The following is a 12,419-nucleotide window of genomic DNA, read 5'->3' as shown; positions in this document are numbered from 1 at the left end:
GCATATTATAAAAATATATATAATATTCAGATAAATATTTTATGTAACATATTTAGAGAAAATATATCATATTTTATATTTATTTATATATTTAACATTTAAATTTCCATATTTAAATATTTATATATGATATATGTATATTATAAAATATATATAATATTTAGATAAGTATTTTTATGTAATAATATAAATATCTTAACTATACATAACAATATCTTAAATATTTTTTATATAGTTAGTATAAATATATTAACTATATAAAAAAAAAATCTTACTCGTGCCTCGGAGCACATGCTTATTAAATCAGGTGTACTTTCCTGAGGGTGTCAACAAACAGCAACGCACAGAGCCTTGGTTAAGTGACTAAATGTTGCACCCCGATGTTTATAGCAGCACTTTCAACAATAGCCAAATTATGGAAAAAGCCTAAATGTCCATCAAGTGACGAATGGATAAGAGGATGTGATTTATATATACAATGGAATACTACTTGGCAATGAGAAATAATGAAATCTGGCCGTTTGTAGCAACGTGGATGGAACTGGAGAGTGTTATGCTAAGTGAAATAAGTCAGGCAGAGAAAGACAGATACCATATGTTTTCACTCATATGTGGATCCTGAGAAACTTAACAGAAGAGCATGGGGGAGGGGAAGGGGAAAAAATAAAGTTACAGAGAGGGAAGGAGGCAAACCATAAGACACCGTTAAAAACAGAATAAACTGAGGGTTGATGGGGGGGGTGGGAGGGAGGGGAAAGTGGGTAATGGGCATCGAGGAGGGCACCCGTTGGGATGAGCACTGGGTGTTGTATGGAAACCAATTTGACGATAAATTATATTAAAAAAATAAAATATAAAAATAAATAAACATAGCCTCATTGTGCATTTAGCTGATGAGTTTGTTAAACTCACTCGTTTGCAAGGCAAAGAGGCCTATTCAAGTTACCTTGAAAACAGTGATTTATGGACAGATTGGTATGTTTAGGAAACAAGACTTCTCCAGGGACCTTGTTTTATTATCACAGCTTCTGTGCTTTTCTCTTGCTTCCGTTTCATCTCCCTGTGAATTAATTTCCTGTGCACATTGTGCTCTACCCCTTCCTATCTTTGCTGTCTCTATGGATCTTCACTGTCATCTCTGAGTCATTCTCTGCCTTAACTCTATCAGGTGGCCCAAACTCTCAGCTTCCCAAAACCAAATCCTCAGGAGAGGACTCCTCCTGGCTCATCTCACTTGCTTAAATGAGGTTCCAGTGATGAGAGAGGTCAGTTGACATGACTGTGGATTTCACTGCCCTGGAGTTGTGGCTCATTCCTGGTTTTAATCAGGCCCAGAAGGAGCATTATCATAAGGATAAAATATTGCTTCTGTAGTCAACTCCTTAAAGTTGTGTGGGTAAGAGATGTCCCCTTAGACATCTCAGAAGAAGAGGGGTCCTATAAGAGTGATGCTATCTACTATTTGTGTTTCCCACCACTGCGAATGCATATATGGAAGCCTAATCCCAATGTGATGATATTTGGAAGTGAAACATTTGGGTGTGATTAGATCAACAGAAACAGAGACCTCATGAGTGGGATTGGTGCCTTATGAGAACAGACACATGAGCACTTGCTTCCTATCTCTGTCTCTCTGCTTTCTGTCATGTGAAGATACAATGAGAAATGGCCATCGGTAAACCAGAAAGGGGGCCTCACTGAGCAGTTACAGAACCAACAGCTTTGTTGGTAAACAGGATCTGGGATGTGAGTAAAGTACAATTATTTTGGCTTCAACAGAATTGAGTTTTTATTGACTGAGACAGGAAAACTGCAGGAGGCATAGGTTAGTTGAGGAGCTGTGGTTTATTAGAAGGATAGTTTGGAATATGTTAAATTTGAGTTGCCTGTTAAACATTCAAGTGCAAATATCTTGCAGGAAGTTGGATATATATTTTAGGTCTGGAGGTCAGGAGAGAGGTACAGGTTAGGGTGGTGATATAAGCTTGGTAGTCATCAGCCTATAGGTGGTCTCTAAAGCCAGGAGAACAGATAAGATGACCTAAGGACCGAGTTACTTAGTAAAGAGAATGGGTTCCTTGATGTGGATGACATCAACATGTAGAAGTAGAGAAATAAGTGAGAAATAGACACTGACAAAGAGTTGGTAGAAAGATAAAACTTTAAAAAAAAGAAAGGTAAAATATTGTTGATGCGGTATCTCAAGAGACACAATTTAAGAGAATGTTAAACTGTATAAAATACTCCTGGTAGATAAAGTAAGATGCCAACAAAGAAAACAAAAACGATCATTGGATTTAGTAATGTGGAGGTGACATCAGTCAGCTTGGGCCACCATAACAAAATGCCACAAACTGGGTGAACTAAACAACAGATTTTTTTCTTTTTTTCTCACAGTTCTGGAGTCTGGAAGTCCTCCATCATGCTGCTGGCAAAGTTGGTTCTATTGAGTCCTCCTCCCTTGCCTTGGAGATGGTGACTTCTTTCTGTATCATCATACGGCCTTTCTTCTGAGCTCACATACTCCGGGTGTCCCTTCCCTTTCTTATAGAGACACCAGTCATGTTGGATTGGGGCTCCGCCCTTACGACCTCATTTAAACTAAATTACTTGTTTAAAGTTTTATCACCAAATACAATCACATTGGGGGTTAGGGCTTCAAAATATGTTTTATTTGGTTGTGTGTGTGTGTGGGGGGGGGGTGGTTAGGGTTACTGTTCAGTTCCTAAGAGAGGTCATCGATGAATTGATAACTATAGTTTTGGTGCTATGGGGTTGTGTTAGATAGAACCTGACTTGAGTGGCTTCGAAAGCGAATGGAAGGAGAGAATTACAGGCAGTGGTTACAGACAACAACTACAAGGAATTTTGTCGTTAAGGGAGGGCAAGAAGTGGTGATGGACTTGAGGAGAGAAGGCAAAGTATATATTAATTAATTAATTAATTAATAATTAAACAAATATATATTTTTAAATTTTTAATGTTTCTTTACCTTTGAGAGAGGGAAACACACACAGAGTTTGAGTGGGGATGGGGCAGAGAGAAAGGGAGACGCAGAATTCGAAGCAGGCTCCAGGCTGTAAGCTGTCAGCACAGAGCCCGATGCGGGGCTCGAACCCACAATACATGAGATCATGAACTAAGCCGAAGTCGGACACTTAACTGACTGAGCCACTCAGGTGACCCGATATATATTTTTCCTAGATGGAAAAATATACAGTTTGATGCTTGATTGTTTCAAGACTGAGCTGCCTTTTGCATTGGGGAATTTTCTGCATTTACTTTGTATTGGCAGTGGAGTAACTGGCAGATATGCTGGGGGCCACAGAGCTGAGATGGGGCTTGGGAAACAGTTGGAGGAAAATTGATGGGTTTCATAATTCTTTGGAATGTTTCAAATTTTAGTTATTTATAAGACATTTTAAGACCTACAATTCTTTTATATGGTTTGTATAAGTATAATGTAGCATTTATTGGTATAAGCATAATCTTTTGTTTTCTTTTTTAACATTGATTTATTTATTTTGAGAGGGAGAGAGAGCATGCACATGTGTGTGCATGGGGGAGGGGCATAGAGAGAGGGAACGAGAAAGAGAATCTCAAGTAGGTTCCATGCCCAGTGCAGAGCCCGACTGATTTTGACCTAAGCCAAAATCAAGTGTTGGACGCTTACCCAACTGAGCCACTCAGGTGCCCCTGGTCTTTTTGTTTTCTTACTGAAGATCCCAAAGCATGGACATTTTGAAATGCTTGTATACTTTGTTCCCTATACAAACTTCAACTCAAATGTAAATAATTGTTATATGTTTCGGTGCTTAAATTGCGTTCTTGTATGACGGGTAGTGAGTATATCAATACTCGAGCAACTACATATCGTCAGAGATTCCTGAAATAAGACTACTATGTGTTCCCTTTTATACTCAGAAGAGAAGGGAAGCGTCTGTTTACCTGGTGTTAGATACTCACTGTTCTCAATGAGTGTTTCTATCCAGGGGTAAAATGCTTTTGCAACATGGTTTATTAAAAAGGCCATGGAATTTGGAGTCAGCAAACCCAGATCTGTGTTTTACTGCCCTTATAACCTAGCCTACCTTATTTCATTTCCCCTCTTCAGCTTCTGTATGTGCACAATGGAGATAGTGTTACGTGTTACTATACATACTATTTGAAACTATGCTTGTCTGACTCACACTTAGACCAACTTTTTCCCGAATTGAAACCACAGTTAACCATTTGTCAATAATATGGTCTGGGATTTCCTATGAATTACTGGTCATCTCAGGAATGTGAACCAAGGTCCTCAAGACAGATGTTGCCATTGAAAGGAAAAAGGGATAGCAAAATTTCAGGAACAGGAAGTACTGTTTGCTTTAGGAACAGGTATCTAATGGGGATCAGAGATTTTAGCTGTGACGTGCCAAGGAAGAGACATAGAAAGGCCAGTCCTAAAATTTATGGTATACCTACAAAGACAAAGTGAACTAGACTTCTGCTAATTCTACCACTGTAGGATAGCAAATCTGGATGTTTTTGTCCTTGGCTTTCCCATTTTATAAAACTACAGTAGCAGATTTAGAAGAAATTGAATGAAATCAATTTCATTCTTTGCTTTTATAGACAAAGGGATGCTTGGCCAGCAGTGGTGGGCGGGGAGGGCGAACCCTGGGAAAATGCTCTATAACAAAGAAAACTCCTGTATTGTGATTTATCCTTCCTTTAGTTTTTGGATATACAAAAAGGTCACTATAGAGAAAAAGCAGAACCTAAAGTTCTTTCAGAGAATAAAATTATTCAGGTTTTCTCTTATTCCATCATTATTTTTAGCTACTTGCTGTGTATCAAGTTTCTTAATTATTCAGGTAGTGCAAATATGTTCTATTCTCATATGCAGAATAAACTTCTCTCTACAAACAGTAGGCAAAGCTAATTAGCAACTTATCACTCTTATTTAGGCCGGAAGACACTTCTATTGAACTCTCTACCCTGGGAATATAACCTAGCTCTAGGAGCGTTAATTAATCTGTTCTTTCAATAGCCATACACTTTTAAAAGGTAAGGTTAGTTTATTGTCACAGAGCCTAAGGCTTCTTGTTTCTTTTCTCAAAAGGATTGGAAGCATTGTATTGCATTTCTTTGTAGCGTTTTGTTAAAGAACAACTGTGACTTTGAAAGCTGAGAAATTTGAAATGTTTTAAACAACTGAGAAATCTAGAAATTTCTGGCTTATATGTGAATGACAGGGAAAGAAAATGCCATATGTCGATGAAAATTAGAATCTTACGAATCTTATAACTAGATAAGAATTCATCTACATTCTATTTATGGAACACAATTGCACACATGTTGTGCCAGCCATGTGGAGACACAGTAAATATAGTGAATACAATTAATATAGTCACATCCATTAGAGAAGTGGTCTTCAAACAGGTTTCCATGTACCTTGGAGACTTGCAGGCTTTCAGTGTAGACAAGACAGGCCAGAAAGTTCTACAGATATCCGTGTAAACAGTCTACTTCATCCACACACTTTCCTAAAATTAATCTGCCTGAGATAGAAATCCCCTCCCCACCCCCCTGTAGCCCTTCTTCTTACAAAATTGTCTCTGAGGTTCTGCCTGGAAGGTTAAGTCCTCCCTGGCCAAACAACGAAAATAAGAAAATGAATCTAAGGACCACGTAACAAATTTCCTTGCAAGTCTGGTGGTTTTTAATTACTTGCTTAAAATAAATGGGAATCTCAGGGTGCCTGGGTGTCTCAGTCGGTTGAGAGTCTGACTCTTGATTTTGGCTCAGGTCACAATCTCAGGGTTCATCAGATCGAGCCCTGCATAGGGCTCTGCACCGACAGCATGGAGCCTGCTTGGGATTCTCTCTCTCTCTCTCTCTCTCTCTCTCTCTCTCTGCAACTTTCCCACAAACGTGTGTGCGTGCACGCTCTCTCTCTTTCTCTCAAAAGAAATAAACATTTAAGAAAATGCAAATCTGATTGAGTTGCAGACTGATGGATTATAAATATTTTTAGATGGTGGTAGATTATGTAATTTTTGCTGTACAACTCAAAAGATGAGTCCATAAATTAGGTCTCCCAAATCTCTCTCATTTCCAACTACTTATTTATGGTAATAAAGTTGCTCAGCATCACGTCTGAAATCAAAGATAATAATGAAAAACAAGGGGGAAAGCTTGACGCTGAGCCCTGTGTTGTTCCATCAATAATCAGCATTTATTTATAACATGTGAGTTTAGGGAAATAATGGATAAAAATATCCCAGTCCATCTCATTATGGAACTTTTTATAATAAAGTTTTTCTTTTTATTTAAAAAAATGATGTTCACAAATATTTATTTATAAAAAAATGTATCAGGATAAGTTTATGCTGAGCAATGCAGCAATAAATACAGTTGAAGAAAACAGAGCAACTCTGCATTTACACATTGGCACAAACAGGCAAGTACATGCAAACGCATCACCCAGACCTAAATGTCTGCAGCCAATTTTTGTACAAGCTCCTTTAGAAACACCACTCTGAGGACACCTGGGTGGCTCAGTAGGTTAAGTGTCCGACTTTGGCTCCGGTCGGTCGTGATCTCACGACTGGTGGTTTCAAGCCCCGAGTCTGGCTCTGTGCTGACAGCTCAGAGCCTGGAGCCTGCTTAGGATTCTATATCTCCCCCTTTCTCTCTGCCCCTTCCCTGCTCGCACTCTGTCTCTCTCTTAGAAAGAAATAAACATTAAAAAAAATTTTTTTTGATATAAACACCACTCTGAACAAAGATCTTGTTTTTGTTTAAGAGAATGAATATACATATAATCACCAATGCACACTGATCATGACTTCATTTAAAAGTTACCAAACAAAGGGCACCTGAGTGGCTCAGAAGGTTAAGCGCCCAACTTCGGCTCAGGTCATGATATCACAGTTCGTGAGTTCAAGCCCCATGTGGGGCTCTTTGATGATCAGCTCAGAGCCTGGAACCTCCTTGGGATTCTGTGTCTCACTCTCTGTCTGCCCCTCTCCCACTTGCACTCTGTCTCTGTCTCTCTCTCTTTCTCCCAAGAATAAGTACACATTAAAAAAATTTAAGAAACAAAAAGTTAGCAAACAATACCATAGAGACATGGATATGTAAATTTCTAAAATGCTGCATTTTAAATTTAGTTGGCAAAGACCACTTAGCTATAAGCATATAAGCATGAGTTTAGTCTTCCATGTAGAAACCAGATACTAAACTGTAAAAACAAAACAAACCAAAAAAAGCATCTTATTGTTTGAAAATCCCAGCGTAAGTAATAGTAAGAATGCCTAGGTCTTTAATCAGAGAATTGGCTGGACAAGAGTACTCCCCTTTCACAGTATTTCTTTTTGTTTCATATTTGAGTTATTGTTTGTGCTGTAGGATTTAACTGTTACAGCACTAAAAGGCAAGTATTTAGGGAAGAGGCAGAAAAAGGAAAAGGGAATAAAAAGTTTAATAAAATAATGATAAATTAGTCACTTGATGATTAATGGTAATTGTAATAATACCTAATCCAGAAGAAAAAAAATGTAATATTTGTAGATTTACAGTCATTGGAATTTTAAAATTTAAAACTTAAATACACTTCTATTCATCTACGTATTTTTGTTGTAGGTTAGTATTATTGGGCAGTGAATAAAAGACGTGTATTTATAAAACATACTACGTTAGGACCAAATTCTGCAGGATAAGAGAAATGGAACTATGAAGTTAAGGATGAAAAATTAAATGATTTAAAATGAATGATGGGGGTTTCCCATTTGCTATTATTTAGTGTCAGTGGATATACTTAAAACATACACTATCACACACACGACACACTTTACCACTATTTAAATTCATGATTAACAATTTTAGAGGCCATGAAAACATTGTGTGAGGTTTATACGGCTTTGCAAATTCTTTGATGGGGTTCAAGAGCGAAAGATTAGAAGAACAGGAAAGAGAACACGTCCCAATAAACAATCAACTTTCCATGTGTGCCGTGGGGTTGAGGAGGAAGGAGTTAGGCGCAGTGAATATGAGGATGTTTTGGCATGAAGGCCAGTTTACAGGGTAAGAGACACTCTCCTGAAAGGGGTGATTAGCAGGATTTACCTGATAAGAGGGTGAGTATAGAATGGGGAGGGGGAAGTGCTTCAGGGAGGCAACGATATGACTAGAAAGTCAAAGTAGAGGGACGTTAGGTTCTAGGTTCTAAAAATAACTGAGTGTAATCAAGATTGAGAATGATAGCTGCTAAGGAAGAAACAAGGATACGGGAGTAGAAATGGGAGGATTTTCTTCCATCAGTTTGAAAGCCAAAGCTTACTCATTTAGCACTAGTGCCTACGTTTCAGGAGTTATTAATGATTGGCTTGAATTATGATTTTCTATTTTTTGTTGAAAGCAAGGGTTACGAACATTTTCTGTAAAAGGCAGAAGAGTAAATATTTTCGACGCTGAAGTCTCTGCCGCAATTATTTCACTCTGCTGTTGTAGCATGAGGGCAGACACAGACAATATATAAATGAATGAACATAGCACGGTTCCAATAAAACTTTATTTAGAGACATTGAATTTTGAATTTCATATAGTATTTGCATGAAACAAAATATTATTTTTGTGTTTGCTTGTTCTTATCCCAGCCATTTAGAGATGTAAAAAACAAACAAACAAACAAACAAAAAACAACTCTTAGGTCAGATTTTGTGGGGCGGTTGGGGGGGGGGGAGGGAGGCAGTGGACTGGATTTGGTCCATGGGCTTTGTTTGGCCACCCCTGACTTAGAGTATTTCAAGGATTTTTGTCATCCTCTATCTCTGCTTTTGAGATCAAACCACCATGGAATCCATCTGTTTTCTTCCTTCTTGACACCAGAATTGCATAAACACCAAGATTCCTTGGCATATAAGTTTGTTTGGCATTTTAAGAGTTGAATCTTATTTATCTATTGATGTTTCTGTATGTGAAAGCCTTAGCTATACTGATGTCCTTCATTTGAGCAAAAACCTACTGGAAGGGTCTATTCTCCTTAAACATTTGCATTCTGAATTTAATAGCTATTAGTCCTATGTAGCAGCATCTAAAATTTTAAGTGAGGGTTAAAAAATGCATCGAACAATATCATATAGTGGAAAGACCACTGTCTTCAAAGTTGATGACCTAAATTTGATTCTTCTTTCTACTGTCTCACCCTTGGGCAAATCAGATCACACCACCGGGCCTCTGTTTCCTTCTGTGTAATAATAGATGTGATTATTTAGGCTTTTGTGTTTGTTGTTGGGTTTTGTGAGAGTTGAGATAATAAATGTAAAATGTACAGCATATGACACATATGTTAATTATATTTCAATTATTAATATTAATAGCATTTGTATGAATATTTTTACTTTTTACTTGTAATCAACAGAGAGCTCTGGCTAGATAACAACAGATCTTTGATAAGTTCTCTATGCTGTATTATTATTGATTCACAGGTATTGATTCACAGGTATTTTTGATTCACAGGTTAGAAGACCGAATAATCTAGCCATTTGAAACTTGTTGGTGACCTCCATCTTGATCACTGTATTCTGGGACGAGGAAAGCTGGTCTCCTGGGTAGCAGGTCTTCTCCCCTTACTTGATTGAATCAAATAGCCAAGGAATTCCTGAACACAGTGCTAGCTGATTTCAAGTTCCTCCCGATTCTCTAGTCTCTGCACCCTTTCGTTCCTCACAACTGGGCCTTCTTCATCCTGCTCTTACGTTCGTCCTCTCCTGACTTCCAGGAGCAATTGGAAGCTGACGGACGCAGTCCCAAGCTACTTCCTGGTTTTTGACCTAGAGTATCCCAAGCAATTCTTTTTCAGTATCCCCAGAGCTTTTTCCCAGAGGACCCCATCCACTTCCATCATATTTACACTGCATGCCCACTGTGGGCCTCTTATTTCCCCTTCTAGGAACTTCTCTAAGCGCCCCCTTTCCCTCTTGGAACTGAGGTTTTGATACTTGGAGGCTTCCTGCCCAGAGCATTTGTATCTTGCTCATGAATCCCACCCATGTGGTGAGAGTCCTACAGGTTACTAACAGAATTCCTATCTCTTTGTACAGCCTATGAAGCCTCCGCTCCTGGAAAGTAGTGACTTGCCCCAATTTCTTCGGGGCTGTGCTTCGAGTGTGGGCACTGGTGCACTGCTCTGGGTACGTGTGGCGGACATGTTTGCCAGAGCTGATACTTGAGGTAATGTCACACTAACTTTGCTCATCTGCAAAATGAAACCGATAGCGGTACTCACCTCATGGGGCTGATGCAAGATTGAGAAGAATTAAAGCCCAGAAATACTTAGTGGAACGCCTGTACCATCACTGCTCGATAGTGCTCAATAAATAATAGCTGTTTGCATTGTCGTTAACGCTCTTGGATCAGTGTTTCCAAAATCGTTGTCTGAGACATGTAATTAGTTTGTCTCAGTGGCATACTACCTGCTCTACTCTTTCTGAAAATATTCTTCATAGCCTTTTAAGACATTAAATAGATATAGCCTTCTCCCGAGCTGTTATTAGATCCAGGTTGCCTTGATATACCATCTTATTTCATTGGAGCTAAGATGTCACTAATTATAAAACACCGTTATTTTTGGTAACGTATAAAAATAAAAAACCCTGCTGTTTAATCTCGGATCTTCCATTAATTTTAAGAGGCACTCGGATATCAGAGATGTTAAAAAAACAATATATATCTTTGGAATCATGGATTTTCCTTGGAATCATGCCCTGGTAATTTTTTTTTTTTTTTCAGCACGACACACATTGTCTCTCGGAGTTCTTAATAACTCCTGCAAGTTAATAACCACTTGCACACTGATGACTCCCAGCTCCACATGTCTGGGACCACCTCTGTCTTCAACTTCAGACAAGTTCTGTTTATCACCTGCTTGACATCTCTGTATGGATCCCACAAAGACACACCAGACTCAGTATGTGCGAAATGAACCCCTTCTCTTTTCCCTCACCTGCTTCTTTATCTCTGTTCCTCATCTGATGAAGAGTGGCACCAGCAAATAACTGCTCAAACCTGAAAACCGGGCTCCTCTCTGACTCCGTCTCATCGGTCAGGTCAGTTTCACTCCCCCTCTTCCCTTTCCGATATTTCTGCCAGAGCACCCTGCCTGCGATGTAACTACCCTCTCCCATCATGGGCTCCACACTGCTACCTTCCCTTCCCAAGTTGCAAATGTGCTCAGCTATTTTTACAGAGGTTCCGTGGCTCCCCATTACCTTCACCATAAGGCAGGACACCCTCAGCGTGTCATTCAAGGCCTGTTATGGTTTTACTTAGGTCTCCCGTAGCCCAGCCTCCCTCTCCTGCTCCCCGCACATATACCCACCACACTCGTTTCTTACCCAATCCAACCTCCACTTCCTTCCTCCACTTGTTCCAGAAGAAGCCATCCCCTCTCTTGCACTCCTTGGCAATAGCGTTTCTTCTCTCCTTCCTTCCTGCCCCTCCCTTTAGCTCTCATCACTTCCTTGCCACCTACTTCCTTTTTCCTACTCCTTCCTTCTTTCTACTTCCTCCTTCTTCCCCTTTATCTTTCTCTGCTGCTGGCACTTCTAAGGATCCTTGCCACGCCCAAGGGCGAGGTAGGTGTGGCTCCTTTTGCTTCCAGAATCTCTTTGGTTTCTTATAACTATAACTTCTACTGTATTTCTAGGTTGTATCTGACTGCTACTTGACTATCTCCCAACAGAGCTGGTTGCAGGTGGATAGTTTAGTTTTATATGGCTATATAACAAATCACTCCAAGCTTAGTGGTTTAAAACAACCAAGCATTTATTATCATTTCTCATGGTTCTGTGGGTTGACTGGGCTCAGCTGGGACATTTGCACTTGGTGTCTCATTTGGGTGAGTTATATGACAGCTGTGTCTGGAGTCCTCTGAAGGCTGTACTGGGCTCATTCTCACCTCTGGTAGTTGATGCTGGCTATTTGGCCGTGAGCTCAGCTGGGTTTGTCTACCAGAGAACCTACGTGTATTCTGCCTATGCGGCTTGGGCTTCCCTTAGTATGACAGCAGGTTCCTAGAAGGCTCTAAGAGTGAGGTTTCAAGAGGCCAAGGCAAAAGCTTCTGGCACTCCTAATGCCTGGACTCAGAGGTTCCAGGACTTCTGCTATACTCTATCAGTCAAAGCAGGTACAGAGCCTACCCAAGTCCTGGGGGAAAGTATAGACTCCAACCATTGATGGGAGTGGCAAGACCACACTGCAACCAAACACATAGGATGGGAGGTGTTGCAGTGACCGTCTTTGGAAACACCATCTACCACAGTGGGACATTAACTTTGAGCTCTGTCTTCTCTGAGTCAAGCACTGCGCCCGGAACTAAGTAAATGCTAACAGTCCCCTAAACAGAATAACATGATGGTGAAAGGCATGGC

Source organism: Herpailurus yagouaroundi, unplaced genomic scaffold, assembly GCF_014898765.1.
Source record: "Herpailurus yagouaroundi ecotype Mexico unplaced genomic scaffold, PumYag 141, whole genome shotgun sequence".
Taxonomy (NCBI): Eukaryota; Metazoa; Chordata; class Mammalia; order Carnivora; family Felidae; genus Herpailurus; species Herpailurus yagouaroundi.
The sequence above is the reverse complement of the archived record's forward strand: the minus strand, read 5'-3'. Positions refer to the sequence as shown.